This window comes from Stegastes partitus, unplaced genomic scaffold (assembly GCF_000690725.1).
Source record: "Stegastes partitus isolate 25-593 unplaced genomic scaffold, Stegastes_partitus-1.0.2 Scaffold1363, whole genome shotgun sequence".
NCBI classification, from domain to species: Eukaryota; Metazoa; Chordata; class Actinopteri; family Pomacentridae; genus Stegastes; species Stegastes partitus.
This window is the reverse complement of record NW_007579094.1, coordinates 171,097-187,620: the sequence shown is the minus strand read 5'-3', so window position 1 is coordinate 187,620 and position 16,524 is coordinate 171,097.

Below are 16,524 nucleotides of genomic sequence, written 5' to 3'. Positions count from 1 at the left end.
TTCTTTATTATTGACAGGATTAATATTATTTTAAATAAACAATATTTACAGTTTTATACTGTTTTTTGGGCTAAGATGTAAACTTCTGATATTTTAAAAATACACATTTTTAATCTGGGCATTTTTTACAGTTTTTGTCTGCTTTTTATGTTTGTTTGTTTTTGTGTTTTTTACTTTTAAAATCTTAATTAACATCTTTGTGTGATTTAACTAGATACTATAAATAATATTTTTATCCTCTAATATTACTAGTTATTATTTGTAATGGTAAAAAAACAAAACAAAACTGTACAATAGAAGTTGAAATAGTTATTTAGTTCAATAGGTTGTTATTTCAATATGTGATAAATATAATTTATCTTTCAAATAACAGCAAATAGATGTATTTTTATTTTTTGGTTGCGTTAAATACAGTAACTGTAATTTTTACAACAGTGTTAAAAAAAAAAAAAAAACAACAAAACCAAGGCACTGTTTATAAAAATACAGATTCTCGATGCTTTAATTACAGTTTTAGCCTGTTTTTTTGTTTGCTTTTTTTTTTTTTACCATTAACATGTAAATCAATAGCTTCTTCTGTGATTTTACCAGTTATTCTTATTATTAATGATTTCACAAAAAGGGACAAATCTGTAAATCAACAATAATTTGCTGAAACAAATAACATTTAAAAACCTTCATTTACTGACTTTGTACAACAACCAGAGAGAAAAGAGCCCAGACATAAGGTGTGCTAGACGTTTTCAGGCATGTACTCTGTGTAAACATGGTCTTTTATGAACATGTGTGAACATGTGATTACGCGTCTAAACGTGTGCTTTGGCTCTAATTTGAAACACTCCTGGAGGAACTTCTCTCTGGAGACTTCAGCCCTCGTCGGACCTTCCTGCGGTAATTACAGACTCCCAGGCCGAGGAGGAGGCCGAGCAGCCCAGCAGCCCAGCCTCAGGCCCCGATCCTGGGGGAGGAAGTGACCTTACATGGGCACCGCTCTGGATCTATGTTCTGGAGCTGCATAGGGGGACAACTGGATGAACTACAGTAACCTCAGCTGGTTCTGTTGTCAGGATTCTGGGTATTTAAAGTCAGATGCAGACATTCATGGTCCCCAGAGGGTGAGTCCTGATGACTTACCCTCAGAAACACTTCATGGCAGGAGGAAGCTATCTGTTCAGGAGTCGGTCTGAGCTCACAGTGGATTAAATCGAAAACACATCAAACCTGCAGGCGGTTCGACTGGGAGAAAGTCATGTAACACAACATGAACTCATAAATTAAGGAGTAAATTCGAGAGAAATGTCCATTAATTACACAGAAACAATGTTTTATGTCTTCTTGTCATTTCCACAAGATCTGACGTGCGGGATTGGCTGAAGTTGCGTTGATGTTCTTGATATCTTATGATGTGATGTGAAGTCTTGTTCTGCTCGACATGTGAAGGGTTAAAATTGACCGTGTTAAAGTTGCACACAGCTTTGCAGATTGGCTAGGAATCAAATACGCTTCAAGCTTTGTCGTTTTTATGTCGACTTCCTCCAGTTACAACCTTCTTTTTAACAAAAGCCAGAACCTCTGAGCTCTTCCTTAGATGGAAGAAAAACCTCATTAGAAGCCCCACTATGCCAATGATCAAGCAGTTCGTCTTCATATATCAATCCAAACCTTTACAGATACCATTTTAAATATCCATAGTTTATGATTTTAAAAAAGATGGTTGAGCAGAAGGAACCTGATGATGGAATTATCCCATAATCGTCACCCTGTAGGGAGTTTTCCAAAACGTCTCTTTTCAGTGACTTAAAGACAAAAACACTTAGAAAAAGTCCATGTACTGCCACATGTGGGAAAGGTCGAAGGAACACTGGGACAGTCGCACACTGAAGCCCAGACGAGTTGTGGGAGTCAGTTGAACGTCAGATTTAACCAAAACTAGTTCAACAGAAAAACACAAAATAAAGCAAGTTAGACTGAAGTTTCCTCCACTGAGCATCTAGATTTCTTGTAGTTGTGTTTGTCGGGAAAAAAAGGTTTGAGACGGTTTATAGACAGTCCTTTGAAGACCAACAACGGCATAAAATCTGGCAGAGTTGGCGTGAAAAGCAGCGTTTTAATTGCAGATTTATGCCACTTTCTGCTTTCTCTGCTCACCGATCTTTAGGTCTGCCTCCACAACACGACGTTCCTGTGTGACTAAACTGCATCGTCGATTCAGTTTTGAGGAAAACCATTAATTTGTTTTAAAACAAACATAATTTGTGGCTTGTGACGTTGTAGGAAGATGGATGGATAAGAGAGCATCAGTGGCAGAATTAAGTTTTGTTTTGTTGCTTTCTGATTTTTCTGGTTAGTTTTAGGAAAAATATCTTACTTTGTTTGACACTTTTACACATTTCAGACGCTTGGTTGAGGTTGGACCCAAAGTGACTTGGTTAGAGTTTAGAAAAATGTCTTGGTTTGGGTTCAAAGACGACCGTTTCACCACATGTTTAAAGCTTCTCCTCCATTTTTCTGGGTTACCATGGTGACAAGTCCATCTAACATATGATTGGTCGGCTTAAAAAGGAGCAGCTTAGGTTACCTTGCTAACCTCAAATCTGTGCTAAAGTACAATCCTTAGTACGAGGAAGGGTTAGTCGACCTTTTAACCTTAGGTGCTGATTTGTTTGGGATGTTTTCCTTCACGATGTGTCTCACTGTACAGACCAGACCACCTCTGAATATAATCTGATCACGTTCTGACTCCAAAGCTACGTTTTCCAGATAAGACGTTGAGCTTCTCCTGCCGTCAGAGCATCAACACCTCATCCAGAGCCGAGGACACACATTTCATCACGCTGAGCTAAACTCGGATTGTTTTTTTCCATCCAAAAAATCTCGAGCTGGAAGCGTAAACAACCCAAAAGCAAACAACGGCTTCCGATTTGAGAGAATCAACAGAGAAAGAAAGAGAACATTGAGAGGAAGCAGCAGCAGCGGCGGTCGGCCTGTTTTCCGTTTTGTCGGACGATGTTTTCCATTAACTGCAATGAACTCAGTGTTTTAAAGCCTCACCTTTGTGAGTGGGCGGCGCTGATCCTCGGTGTCGTCAGCAGAGCTTCGGGTCAGAGTTTCCTGCTAAAAATACTCCACTATGTCCACATATTTTATATAAAGGTGTCACTTTGCAGCTTTGCTACTGTACAAAACCACAGGTGACTGCATTAATGTCAGCGTTATGTAAGTAAATGCACAAAAGTCTGCAGCTAAAGAGGCTTTTTTAGGGAATTTATTTAGAGATCTGTTGCAAAAACCCGTGGATTTACAGTTTATTATTTTCATGCCTCTTGCACTATATGTTGGAAAAACAACTGGTTGCAAACTGAACATAAAGATTAATTTATTATTTCTTCCACCTTCAACTGCATCAGAACCTTCAGTATGAAATGGAATAATGAACTTATTGCAGTCAACATTTAAAGTGTGTTTTAGTGCATTATTAAAGGATTAATAATGTCCTCTCTGCAGCCGTCACTAAAACTCAACCAAACAACCTTAATAGCAAGAATTTTATGTAAGTCTGGAAAACCAGTGTTTTTAAACATATATTCCGTCATATTTCCTAGTTCAGACTGATTTAGTTCATGTTTATGCATCTGATTCTGCACAAATCTTTCTCTACCTTCCACTCCATTAATCTGTTCATTGACATTTGTGCCGTTTTTATTATTTAGTGCTTCATGCGGTGCAGCGTCGGAGCTTTTCAGGGATTAAGTTTCCCCCTCAGCGCTAGACAGAGACGTTTGATTCGGTCACGCTCTGATGCTGTTTACAGAGTAAACTCGGCGTGTAAAAGTTTCATTAGAGGAAACACTGTCTTTTCTTGGTGCCTTTTATTGGGTCCTGCCGTTTTATTTGTTGCTATACTGGCTCCACGGAGCTACTATTTTAATCACCGATGCCTTTCTAGTCGGCCTTTGTTCCATTTCCTGAAAAGTTTTAGCAAAGCTTGTAAAAAAAAAAAAAAATCTGGAGAAAGAAACAAGTGAGACAAGAGGAAGGAGAAAAGAGAAGGATGGAACTTTTACAACTTAAAAATGGATCCACACAGTTCAGTGTTTTACAGTAAACGACCTGCGTTGAGTAAATAATTCATATTATAACTACAGGAATATCTTTTCATGACATTTCTGATTTCCTGCAGGTTCAATCAAACACTGTTGTGATATAATATAGCGATCCTGTGTGGCTATGCTAACATGCTGATGTTTATCAGGTTTGATATTCACATCTGGATTTAGCATGTTAAGATCAAATAAGATAATAATCATTTATTTCTCGCCACGCCAGGGGAATTTACATTGTTACAGCAGCAAAATTTTAAATGAAGAAGAACAGAAGAACACAGCAGCACTAAACATACACATAATAATAATAACAATAACAACAACAAGGATAATACTAATGTTAGCATGCTAGCATATGTGCCTCATCCATTGCTAACGAACTACATTTTACATTTACATGTAATTCTGTTTAGTCACAGTATTCTGATTTATTACAAAAAAATCTAATTCAGTTTGCACATTTAGTAACTAAATATGTCATTTACTTCCCTCCTATATGACCTTGTGCAAAGTAAATAAATAAAAATCCACAAACAGACAACAAATTGTGTTATTGTAGTTGCAGATGGAGCCAGATGGGTCAGCAGTGCCCCCTACAGATGCTCGATCAAATTGCAATTTTGAGACTCTTGGCTGTGTTCCTCAAGCTGTTTCAAAGCAGTTTTTTTTTTTGGTGTGGCTGGAAGCGTTGGCATGACGATGTGGTTTAGATGAATGTGTCCCAACGACCGAAGGTTTCCCAGGTAAACATTGCATTTTAACGTCATTATTGATGTTAAACACTTCAGTCAGTTAATGTTGAGGCAGATCGGTGTCTATTGATTAAAGCCTTGCATGTGTTCTGAGTGATGAGGCTCATTAGACCTACAGCAGCACTCAGGAGTCTGGAGTCTGCTGGGATTTTAACTCAATAAACAAGATAAAGTTGCAATTATGCAACAAGCCCAACAGGAGGGAACCTAAAGTCTTATTTTTCCTGCTCTATCAGATGACATATGGCGACTTTTGGGCCCTTGGTGGCTCCATAATTGAATACTTAAACCTACTTACAGAGAAAACATGTATTTAGTTAAGTAAAGGTCACATTTAAAGTTGGAATTGATGCTGGCACACGTTGAAATCTTAAATCCTTCTGCTGTGAAGCTGAAGCGCTCGACAGCTTGTGTGCAGTACCTGTAGTTAGCCACCAGATGGAGCCGCTGCTCTGGGCTGGATTTTAGTTTGTTCCATCACAGCCCTTCTTGGTAGTTTCCACTGTTTTGGTCTTAAACTCTGTTCACCACCAGAGAGCAGCATCCTCCTGGTCGGATGGAACTCTGACATGCTCCCAGTAACCTCAGATCTCAACATGTAGGTTGAATGAAGACTTTTCCTCAGATGTCGTTCATTAAAACATAGAAAAAACAAAGAAAGTTGACTGAAACACTCAAATTTCTCTGTATTAATATGTTTCGATTACAGTGTGGAATGAAAAAGGACTTTTTGACTGGTTGAAAAAAGTTTTTCTCTGTATTTTTCTTTATTTTCTATCAGTCTGATCTGCTCATTTCTGTTTTTTTTGTCTTCATTAGTGCTGAAAAGAAAAGAGAGGAGAGGCAACTTAAAAAAGAACAATGAACAATGAGCAATAAAGTGGAAATGGGGCATTAAAGCCCAGCCAGGACACAGGAAATCTAATCCAGTATAAACAAAAATCTGATGAAATAATGATACTGAAACTGAGAAATCATCGAGACCAAAATGAACATTATTGTCAAATCCATCCACATGCAAGGAACCAGCAGTCGGACATTTCTCTGGGGCCAGTGGTGCCAAAAACAAAACAACGTTAGTGTAAAACGGAGCAAAAACAAAGTAGAAACAGGGACAAGACAAGAGGAAAAGAAGTGTGTAAAGACAAGGGAAGAAAATGCAAAAACAGTGCAAAGGCAAAGTAACAACCGTCAAAGACCACAGCTGAAAGACGGCCAAGAAAAGTAGGTAAGAACTGTGAAAAGACAAAGCAAAAGGTGTGCAAAGGTTAGGCTTAAATTAGTGCAAAGGGTAAAGTAAAAACTGCTCAAAGGCAAGACAAATGTAGTGCAAAGACCAAGTGAAAAGTGCAAGAGACGACAAGGCAAGAAGCACACAAAAACTGGGCAAGAAATCTGCCAAAACGGTGGAAAGACAAAATAATAACAGCTGTGCAAAAACAAATCCAAACTGCAAAAAACAAGAAAAATGTTTGAAGACAGCGCAAGGACTGTCCAAAGCTAAAAACAGTGCAAATGCAAAGCAAAAAGTCTGCACAGGTACAGCAAGAAATACATCAAAACAGTGCAAAAGACTGTGCAAAGACAAAGTAAGAACTGTGCAAAGGCCTGAGAGAGACAAACAGAAATGATGTTTCAGTCTGACATTGTGCATCTGAAGACGTGTAAAGTCTTTGAGTTTCCTTTCAGCAGAAATGAAAACAAAATCTACAAGTTAGGAGTGCAGCCAAGGCTTTAAAACTGTTTTCTGACTTTTCACAGAAACCAGTCCCTCACTGGAACCTTTAACACATGAACAGAGCTACAGTTTCTGGAGGAGACGTGTTTCTGTTGAACTTCTGAAATGTCTTTGTGAATGTTTTTAAATCTTTGAACCATAGTAACCTCCACTGTGTTCAGATGTCTCAAACCGCAGCAAACAAAAACAAAACTAGCAGCGGATGAGACGTACGTAAGCGAGAGAATCAGGGGGACTTCAGATCCTCTAGCATCACGTACAGTAAAAAGCTGCAACGCAAGCAGGAAGGACAGAAAGACTGGATGCACTGAGAGTGGAAAAAAGAAACAGCTTCAGAAAACTGAAAGCAGCAGCAGAGAGAAGCAACAGCGAGGAAGAGATGAGTCAGAGACGCAGCGCCGGAGTGAGAGTCGGCTCAGTTCACTGCTGTGGTTGAAACATGCTTCCTGTCAGGGATAATAATAGCGCCGAGTGTTCCTCTCGGTGAGAAGCGTGGGAGGAGGAGCGGCGCTGCAGCAAACACGTGGGAGGGACGCTTCTTACTGTCACTGACGGCGACGTCCACGGCGAAGGCAGGCGAAAGGTGTGCAAAGACACGGGGAAAGCACGCACAGGCAGAGTAGGAACACCGCAAAGACGAGGCGAAATCTCCTAAAGACCGTGCAAAGACGAGGAAGAAACTAGAGACCAGAAAGACAACAGTGCAAAAACAAAAGCAAAACTGCATGAATACAGAGCAAAAAAGTTCAATGCAAGAAGTGAACAAAAACTCTCAAAGTCACGGCAAAATCTTCTAAAGACAATGCAAAATGTGTGCAAAGATGAGGCAGAAACTATGCAAAGACCAGGCAGAAAAAAGTGCAAAAACCAAAATAAAAAGGCACGAATACAAAGCAGAAAAGTTCAGGGCAAGACGAGGCAAGAAGTGGACAAAAGCGAGGCAAGAAATCTGATAAACAGCGCAAAGACAAAGTAACAACTGTGTACAGGCCACGGTGAAAAGAACCAAAGTCAAATCTGTTCAAAGACAAATCAAAACAAAGAAAAAAGGTGTAAAGACGAAGAAGGGACTGTCCAAAGAACAGGCCGAAAGAAGTGCAAAGACAAAGCTACAGGTGGGCAAGAACAAGACAAGAAAAATGACAAAATAATGCAAAACACAAAGTAAAACTGTGCAGAAACCCTGACTAAAGACCTGCAAAAACAAACAAAAGACAAGGCAAGGACGTCAAAAGAACAGGCCAAAAAAAAGTGCAAACACGAAGCAAGACGTGTGCAAAGACGAGGCTCACGTGCATCTCTCAGCATCACTCACACATTAACAAATGTGCACACAGGTTTTCACTACTTTCATGCAGCTTCTTCAGAGCTGCAGGACGCTTCGCTCCTTTCAAAGCAGGTCGACTAAACAGTAAACTGAACTGCCTGACGATGTGGTCGCTGCAGGACAACAGCAGCTCTGCACTGATTGGCTGAACGGAGCGCTGCTGTTTGCATTGATCGCTGCTTTCAGGACCAAAGCGGTCGCACCACGAGATAAAAGAGACGCAAGAGAAACAATGCAGCTTAAAGAAAAGAAAAGGAAACTACAGCAGTAGAATAATGTGGCGCTCTGACACAGAGAGCTCTGTGGATGGACAACAAGAAAAAAAGACTTAAAAATATCACTGGGAGCAACAACAAACCCCGTAAAGCTTTATTTATCCTCCGGAAACCAGCACAGGGAGAGAACAGAGTTACATCAGCTGCTTCAGAAAAACTGTTTTATGTCCTTCCATGTGCAGAGCAGAGCTGACACACGTTTTAGATTAGATTTCTACATTTTATCGTTTGTTTTTAAGGTTTAAAGAGGCTGGTGCTGCCTTATTTAGCAGAACTCTCCACATCACATTAGAGCACTGAGGTCGACCAACCAGATGCTCTTTCATATTCGGCATAGTGCAAAAATAGAAACCATCGAGCTGCTTCTGCTTCTTCTAACTTTTAGCCAATCCAAGTCGTAGTGGGCGGAGCTAAGCCCCGGATGCAGCAACAGTGCCCCCTCAGAACAGCCGATGGGAGGAATTATTTTGGCGGAACATTTTCACACAGGGAGGTGAGAAATGTCTTCAAAATGGCAAGTTTACCAGAAAAAAAAACAAGCATGACTTCTTTTTCATTTCATTTTATTTATTTCAGACATGACAATGCAAAATAATAACAATAATACAGACAAACAAACAAACACACCAGGTCGGTGGAGAGTCCTTGCCTCAAGTGGAGGAGTTCAAGTATCTCGGGGTCTTGTTCACGAGTGAGGGGCGGATGGAACATGAGATTGACAGACGGATCGGTGCAGCATCTGCAGTATTGCGGTCGCTGTACCGGACCGTCGTGGTGAAGAGAGAGCTGAGCAAGGCAGCAAAGCTCTTGATTTACCGGTCAGTCTACGTTCCTACTCTCACCTATGGTCATGAGATCTGGGTAATGACCAAAAGAACGAGATCGCGGATACAAGAAATGAGTTTCCTCCGCAGGGTGACCGGGCGCTCCCTTAGAGATAGAGTGAGGAGCTCAGTCACACGGGAGGAGCTCGGAGGAGAGCCGCTGCTCCTCCACATCGAAAGGAGCTAGCTGAGGTGGCTCGGGCATCTTTTTCGGATGCCTCCTGGACGCCTCCCTGGGGAGGTGTTCTGGGCGCGTCCCACCGGGAGGAGGCCTCGGGGAAGACCCAGGACACGTTGGAGAGACTATGTCTCTCGACTGGCCTGGGAACGCCTAGGGGTCGACCCCGGACGAGCTGGAGGAGGTGTGTGTGGATCGGGCGGCTTTGCTAAGGCTGCTGCCGACTCCGGATAAGCGGGAGAAGATGGATGGACAAACAAACCATGACATTCATCCTACTACACTTATCTTTCTGTATTTTTACTTATATTTTGCTCCTGTTTTATTGTACTTATTATTTATTTGGCTTTTTCTTTAAAAAAACTGGACCTGAGTACTAATTTTGTACCACAAGCATGTGAATGTGAGCTGGCATGACAAATAAAGTTCCTTGAATCCTCAACTTATGAACTCCTCCCTGTTACTTGTCCTGCCTTAAATTCTCAGCAAAATGTGACATTTTCAGCGTGTCGGTTGCTGCTCGGAGGTGCTGTTGTTGCTTCCTGTAGCGGAGTGGATTCTCAAACTGGTAACGTGCAAACCGTAGCAGCAGAGGAGGAGAACGCTGCATGAAACGTGCAGCCAGTTACAGGTTTATACCTAAAATCCACGTCCGTGTAGCTTCACAGGTTGCTGCTCGACGGCTTAAACCAACACGATACTTTGAAAGTTGTGAAAAGCTGCAGATTGGGCTGAAAGAGAAGCCGGTTGGACCAACACGTCACTGACAAGAAGGCCTCAAATTCACAATCACATTTTGGTACCTGGTTGATTTTAAAATACAGATGTCCTTCTGTATGTGAACCTGCACTTTGTTTAAAACGTTGTGCCTCACACACACGAACATGCACATCGTCATCTAACAGGCGGCAGATGGACGGACAGATAAAGACGTCAGTGGCCAGAACGTGACACAGCTTCTGCATCACTTCTTCAAACACAGGAAGTTGTCGTTTCTCTGGTTATTTCGGTGCCGTGCATCCTTCCGTGTGAGTGGAAAACACACACACACAAAAAAAGACGAACCACAAACACAAGTGAGCCTGCCTCCCCCCACCCACTGAAGTGACCTTCACACAAATAAGTCTGCGCTAAATATACGAGGTCTAAAAATTAGACAAACCACATGAAACTGATTCAGACGTCATCACCTAAAGTCGTGTGAAAATGTCTCAAAACTGGCCAACGATTGGTACAAACATGACGCCAGTTTTTCCTAGAATCCACCTTTAACCGTCGTTTCACTCTGAGGGTAAAATTAGACTTATTTGTTTAGGTGGGAACTGATGTGGAGGTGATGAAGCTGTGCCAACATCTGTGCAACAGTTTGGCGCCAAATATGTAAAAGCACATCACTGAAAAAGCTGAAAAACAAGATAGAGCAATGTTTTATCAGTTTGTCTGATCAAATTAGCTTAATTTAAAGTGCAACAAGAACAAAGTGTGCAGTTTTTACAGGCTACAATATGAACATCAAATACTGAAAATAGTTGTATAAACTCTCATGCATGGAACAAAGCCTGCAAACGAGGTGAAGCAGGAAACTGAAGCTGTACTAAACGGTGTAGTCTTACTTTTTTCCCGTCTGATACAAATTTCTCAACAAAAATACAGTCGTGACTCGATAATCGGACCCTTAACAATCCTACACCTTGCTATCCGACAGGGTTTTGGGGAAAATGAACTGAACTCATTAAAAACAGCCTTAACATACTGACAGCCTTGGATTCCGACTCTGACGTGACATTTTATGTCACCAATCAGGATGACGGCGTATTATCTGACTGAACAATCCCACAGATTGGCTACGTTCACACTGCAGGACTTGATGCTCAATGAGGATTTCTTTGTGACTTCCTTCACGTTTCCAGTTCAATGCGACTTGTATGTGATCTGCTGTGTGAACTTCATACGACCCAAAAGTGTCCCGCATGCACAGAAGAGGACACGACGGCATCACACGCAGCGAGCGTGCTCAGTGTTTATGGAAGTAAACATGGATGGTAACGGTGGAGCGTATCTGCCACTCCCCCGCCGCCACTGATGGAGGAAACAGAAGTGTGAGCGCTAACTAAACTAGCATCAGCAGCCAAGTACTGCCTGTGTGTTCTGGACACTTCCACCCCGTCAGAGCGCTGCCCCGGGGTGGAAGTGGGTGGAATGTGCACTAGCACACCGGTCAATTAGGTGTGAAATCCAGCGATGCGTAGTGTTCTAACAATACACTAGTTATTATAAAAACTATGAATAATGGGTATTAACAACTAATGAGCCTTCCAGCATCAAGCCCTTCTTGTATCTTGACCTCCGTCTTGACAATCCAACAGCCTTGATATCCAACATAAAAGAAGGTTTAACATTTAGTGTCGGATTATCGAGTCACGACTGTACACAAAAGAAAGTATATCTTGATGTTATATTAGCATCACACCAGCAACATTTCTCATTTTTGCTGCAGTTTCATTGTCATTTCTTAAAAAATATGTCAGAGATATAAAAAAAAAAAAACCATTTATTAACAATTTTAGCATGCAAAAAAAGCAACATTATAATCTTGGCATTCAAATGAAAGAAGTTATTACATAAACAAGCATTTTTCTGCTCCACTTGTAGCTGTTAGTTCAAGGAATTAGCTCTATAATGGCACCTTTGAGCCTTAATATGATTTAAATGAGTGAGTTGTATAAACTTTCATCCTCTGTGGAGTTGACCTAAATGGGAAAAGTAGCTGTAGAGACCAAAACTGCTTTCTGTATCAGGCTGTAAACGTGTTTATTTCTGCTGTAAAGTTTCAACATGGAGGTCTGTGGGGACTGAGTTGCTTTTGGAGCCTCTAGTGGACGTTTGAGGAACTGCAGCTGTTGAAGCTTCAGCCTCAGAGGTTGTCGTCATACATTCGTAATATGAATTTAAGCATCTGGATTATCGGTTTTTGAAGGCGTCAGAACATGATTTGAGTTTCAGGGCTGTGAAAGAATGTTTTATTGTTCGAGAAATACGATACGATCAACGTTCATTGGACCCACAGAGGCAAAGTTTGAGTTTTTACAGCAGCAAAGGAGTTAGTGCAGAAAAACATCAGTAGAAACACAAAAAATAAACCTAGCATATACATAAGCACTACAAAACTGTAAAAATGAGTCTTTAACCCTTTCAGCACTAAGTAACTGTGTATTCCTTATACACTTCAACTCTAAGTAAGTTTGGCTTGAAATTCGTGATCAGATATGGTTTTGATTAATCACTCATAAATTCTTAAGTAGACGTCACATCATTACACATCTGGTATCCATCAAAAGTAGACAAGTTTACGGTTAAATATATATGGAAGTTTACTATTGTCATTTACATACAGGTGAAATACAGGTGTGGAAAAGAAAACTTCATAATTACCAGGGATATATGCAATTAATTATCAGTTCTTACATACTGAGACATCAGAGCAGAAAGTCGTCATGTACCGGAGCTCACTATACCGGGCTGCCATGTTGAATGGGAGTCATAATGCCAACCCGGTGTAGTCGGCTATACTGTCAAAAGGGTTAAAATAAACATTTCAAAAATGCAAACTGCAGTGACAGATATTAGATGTAGTTAAAGTTGAAAATACATCAAAACAATCAATCTGTGAAGTCGGTTTAATGGAATAAAAACCTGCTAGAATCCAAAGAGGTAAATAAAAAAACAACCTTCTACTGGTTTCTGAGTATTACAAACACAAATATGCACACAGGATTTAGCGCACTGCACAAACTCCATCATGTTTGTATGTGGGTTGGTACCAAAAAAAAAAGATGCAGGTAAAGAACATTTTAGTTCTGTGGAAGCCTCAGTATTAAAAACACTGGTGGCATTTTGCTATTTGCAGCTTCCTGAAGAGGAAGTTTTTATTCAAAGCGAATACAAAGGAAATCGCCCCAACATCCTCCTGCAGCCCACACACCAACAACACAGAAGCAGCTTCTGAACAGGCACTTGTCAAATACCTGAACTGTACCATAAACAAAAACAGACGTAAATCGTCAAATACGTGGGCGGCAGCTAAAAATGAGACCCGTCAGATGTCAGCGTTCCCATCGCTGGTTAGGCAGCGAGACAGCTGAGGTCTACCTGCACACTCCCTCCACCAGCCCACTCACCTGCCACATGTTTGCACCAACGCCCACAGCTTTCGTCGGTCTCTCTCCCCCGAGTCCCTTCTTCAGAGGAAAAACTGCAACATGCAAATCGCTCGTTGCGGGAGAACTCCCCCGTACAAACCTTTGGAGAACCACGTATTTGCATTTTGTTTTCTGTCGAATGTGACGGACCTCCGACAGTCCCGATCAGACAGGAAGGTTGTGGTGCAAAAACTGGTTTCATTCCCATCACAGGAAGATGAATTAAACTGATGAACCGAACACAAAGCTACGTTTACATTAGATTTACTGTCACGTGCCAAACTTCCCAGTGGGGGAAACCAGAACTTTATCATGAACTGTATGAACACACAAAGAAAGATATTCTGACCTAAAAAGCACAAATGATGCAGCATTAAGCACGAATGTGTCCCAATATGTCATGACAACACCGGGACCCTGAAGCTAAACCGGCGAGCTGGAACCCAACCGTTAATAATTTTAGTTTTTATATTTGCATTTTTCCGACTGTGATGATTCTGTTGTTGTGTTTGCTGATGCTAAATGTGATAAACTCTACAGCCGTCCTGAAAGAAGAACCTTCAGTAATGTTTATTCCATCAGTCAGACAGAAAAGTCACGGATAAAAGCAACAATCCACACATCTGCCTGTTATTTACTGAAGCAGCTGTGAGAAAGCAAAAAACAAACATGATTCTTAGAAATTTAAATAAATAAATAAATTCGTAATTTTGCAGAAAAATTTTAAATAAACAAGTTTTACTGTAGTTTTCTGCATTTTAAAATTATTTTTAAAAAATACTTTAAATTACTTGTTTTAACTCTTCTACCAATAACGCAAAAATTTAAATTTTTTCTTTTTCTTTTTCTTTTTTGAAATAAAAAAATTGACCTCATGGATGCAGGACTTTTTCTGCTTTCTTTAATTATGTATAAATAAATATACGTAAATGACAATATTTATCTGTGATTAAATATGCAGCTCTTCATACAAAGGTTTATGCCTGTTCTATCAAATTTTTCCTCATATTTTTAAAGCTAAATTGTAATCGTTATGGGCATCAGTAAAGAATTATCTTAATTATCTTAATACATTTTAAATGTTAGTGCACTTTTACATTCAAAGTCTGTAATTTTAGAGGCAAATCAAGCAAACTCTTTGCATTACATCTGACATTTTTACTTACAGTGTATATTACGCTTATGTTGCATTTTATATTATTGTTTATTTTACTTGCTGCCCTTTTTTTGCGTATTTATCTGTATTTATGGTGGCGCTAACTTTACTCTTTCTGCTCTAACAACCAAATTTCCCCTCGAGGTTTAATAAAGTATTTCTATTCTATAATATAATATGATGCACAGATTTTTTGGTTAGCAGCACTGTGACCGACCGAGCTGCAAAGCACAAGTAGAACAGGGTTTTTATTTCACCTAAAAAATAACAAAGTTACAAAAACCTAAATTAAATTCAGGCCCGTAAAAGAGGTCAAAAGAACAGAAGTGAACTGAGGCTATAAGTAATAAATTAACAGAACAAACCAACTTCACTGATCAAACAAACAAATCTGAACAACACTAATAACGGGTGATATTTACATCCTGGCTAATCAGACCAGTTACACACAATAGGGGAACCATCAAACACCTACAGCTAAACTTACAACAAAAAGTACAAAACAGAACAACTGGTCGACTTCATCAAAAGAATAATAACAGACAAACCCAAAATATATCTAATTACCCAACACAAACCTAATGAATGACGTAATATTTAACCAAAGGAACCCGGTTGACCCCTTGAAGAGGCAGCACTTGGTACGGTCCGATTGGCAGCTCTGGTATTAAACCCTGCAGCCATTTTCTACCTGAATCCAGCTAAACGACCACAACAGCGGAAGTCTGGACACCCAGAAAGAAAAGGTCAGTACACCTTAAATAAACCTGATGCTGAACACAGAAGCTAAATGTGTGCGCTACAAGCAGAACTGAAGTACTTCAAGATAAACTAAATAAACTGAGCGTGTTGTTAATAATTATAAGTTATTTGTTTGTGCAGTGTGGGTGTTTCCCCTTAAAGCTGTTCATGGTCGGATGGCTGCAAGTACAGAGATGCTCTGATCTCCAGGTTGAATCTCCAGCTTTAATCTTTTCTAATTATCTAAACCATTCACACCTAAAAGTCAGCCTGAAGAGTGTTGTATTGTCGCCACACCAGTGCTGCTGGAGCTCAACATCTTCTCTAGATGTTTACTTTAAATTTCTATTTCTCGTAAACTCTGGTGTTGCACTGCAGTTTTTCAGTTCCTGCTGGGGTTCTCTGTGCAATAATTGGTGAATAAGTTGTTGATGTAGTACATTTTTGGAAGTTTCTTGGAATTTAATAGAATAAAACCATTATTTACCGATCTTGAGCATGCGTTATTGAATACTACAAATGTTTGGTTGTGATCATTTCGGTAAAATAACACTGTTTAACCGCAGAACATTCAGGTATTTAAGTTTAATGAAAGTGTTTGATGATAAAATAAGTGTTTTACCACCAAACCTTTAATGAAAATGTCTGAAAATGGGTAGTTTTTGCATGCAGTTTAAATAGTTTATTTTCTTTAGTTTTGCATTTGTTTTAATCTAGCATCTACCTACATTTGCTGTCTTTGTGGCTATAGTTGTAAAACCAGTGTAGGTAAAGTCTGCATACTTGGAATTTCCCAGAGTGAAGCGACGTAGGCCCGAGTGTTCACGCTCTTACTTTTCATCAAAGCTTCACCACAGCAGCGAGAGTTCTGCCTGAAGATGGGGGAACTGAGAAGAGAGAGAGAGAAAAAAAAAGCTCTTGTGGGTATTTTGACCCAGTGTGGCTCCTACAGGCAGATGTGACTGCACAGCTGTGTAATGAGCGGCTGTAAATCCATGTGCCGTGTCGTCTCTGGGTCTGCTGTGGAGCTGGATGCTGTGTTTTGAAGTGGAGAAGCTAAAATTAAACGGGCCTGAAGCCGCAGCATTTTAACAGGGTTCATTAATAGCACCGAATCAATGACGCCGTCCCGCAAACACAACGACAAAATTTGTGACCAGATTAAGAGATGTAGAATTGTGAGAACAGATATCAGAGGTGCACTTTGGCCTACATTTTGCGTCTTTTTATT